Below are 2,126 nucleotides of genomic sequence, written 5' to 3'. Positions count from 1 at the left end.
AGGGGCTCTTTGTACTATTTGTACCCCACCGAGGGGTGGAAAGAAGTTTCACCTCCCCCCTCACCTATATAAAGGACCCAAGGGGTCAAGGGTAGGGGTTGATTCCTCCCACCTCCACTCTCTCTCTTTGCCTGGAATGAAACCCTTCATCACTGTAGCTGGAAATAGTTCCAACAGTTGGCATAGTTGCTGTTTAATTAGTACCACCTCGGTCAGCTAAGGTGCCGCGTCGCGGGAGGATGTTTTTAAAGAAGGCACAACTCTCTGTTACAACTCATACCTTTCTCGGCCTTTTGGCTAAGATCAAGTGTAGTATCTGTTCTTATCAATTTAATTTCTGATACGTAGGCTATGTGCCTACTTTGATATTAAATTTATTTTTTGTGGGGGTGGGTCCGTCACAATGGCTTGCCATTGGGGCCCTTGTGTGTAGTCTAGGCGTTGCACTACAGCCTAGGCCTGGCACACCCCAACCAAATCAAATTAATTTTAACATGCTATGTATTAGAAGCTTAATTGTGTTTGTGTGTTACCAAAAGAGTGGGCTTAATAAGAGCTATGTTTGAAACTATGTTGCCTAAACATCTATTTTTGGTGGTGGGCTAGGCTAATGAGCTTTCACTCCGAAAGATAATGCGTTGTTTGGGCTGGCCGTTTTGGATAATCAGCTGTTTCGGCTGGCCCTTGCTATTAGTTCCTTTGGCCTTTGGAACACCAAACGTTAGACCATTTTTTACTACCCAACTGCATGCAATCTTCCTCTCAAAAAGATGAAAATAATAACTTCATCTCATCTTTCCATTCTCTAGTTTCTATTTCCAAACAAGTAAAGCAGCAAACATAGGTCTAGTAGTAAAACACTTACCTGCATCTAGAGCAATTTCTCAATCATATGCTGAAGTATGATTTTTAAGGATAATTGCGCTTTTCTGAAGTATGATTTTTTACGAATAGTTGTAACTGTTGGACCTAGTGGTTTAGGGATTGTTGTACTTTTTGACGTAGGTTTTTTATGGTTAGATGTAACTGTTGGACCTAATATTTTAGAGATAGTTGTAGTTTTTTAACATATGTTTTTTAGGATAGTTCTCACAGTTGGGCCTACTGTTTTAGGGATAGTTGTAATTTTTTACATCGGTAATTTAGGAATAGCAGTAATTGTTGGACCAAGTGTTTTAGGGATAGTTGTACTGGTATTTGATAATGCTTTTTTACTGCTACAATCATGGGTAAGTATGGCTTCTGACCACCTAGAGTTGCTTCACCCACACGTGGTTGAAAGGCAACACTCGTACCTAATCACCATTAAGGTGGCTGAGCTCCCAGTACTCTGACTTCGGATTTCATATGAGCTCATGAGGTTGGACGAGCGTTGGATCCTCAGGTTTGTAATTTTTTTCACTTCACATATTTCTGGTGTTCGTTAGGTACCCTGATGTACATTATATTTTGATTACAGGTTGCACGAGTCAGGCCTTCTCTCACTCTATAGGCTTGTTGAGGCAGACGCAGGAATTGGACAAGTAGAGTTTGCATGGCAGTTCAATTTCTTCCATGCCCTTCTCGCTGTGCTGGTGGACAGGTGGAGGCCGGAGACACATATGTTCCGTCTCCCGTGCGTAATGATGGCCCTTACACTTGACGACGTCTCGTTCATAATTGGCCTACCCTGTGTGGGCCAAGTGGTGGAATCGAGGGTCGCGAGTTCCTCTTAGCATAGTGACATCCTGGCATAGGGTGCAGTTGACCAGAGGGCTGGTGCCCCTCCGTACAAGACATTACCTGAGTTCGAGATGTATGGACCTACCATGAGGTTTCTACTGGGTGAAGTGCGGGGAAGAGAGTGAGGAAAAGGAGTTTCCAGGACTGGGACAACGACAGCATCACTAGGTGATACAGCATTTTTGCATGGCATATTTCCCAGACCTCAGGAAAAGTCCCAGGTTTCTGAGTGCCATATTCACCTAGACAAGTTAATCTGATAACAAGGATATTACAAGATAACAAGATGGGTGCTAGGTGAGTGACAGTGGTGTCATAATCCTTTCTCATCTCAATTCACTGACATGACAAAGTTACAACTTCTATTTATATTCATGAGAGAACAAATGTGAGGGTGGTCTCCT

General features: G+C 42.9%; 1 non-coding gene across 1 annotated transcript; it reads left to right on the top strand.

The window, feature by feature from the left end:
* Window positions 1–276: 276 nt before the first annotated feature.
* On the top strand, window positions 277–473 carry LOC133925709 (U2 spliceosomal RNA). Its single transcript, XR_009910980.1, has one exon. It is a non-coding gene; the product is annotated as a U2 spliceosomal RNA (small nuclear RNA).
* Window positions 474–2,126: the final 1,653 nt, after the last annotated feature.

Source organism: Phragmites australis, chromosome 7 (genome assembly GCF_958298935.1).
Source record: "Phragmites australis chromosome 7, lpPhrAust1.1, whole genome shotgun sequence".
NCBI lineage: Eukaryota > Viridiplantae > Streptophyta > Magnoliopsida > Poales > Poaceae > Phragmites > Phragmites australis.
This window is presented reverse-complemented; position numbering and strand designations above follow the sequence as displayed.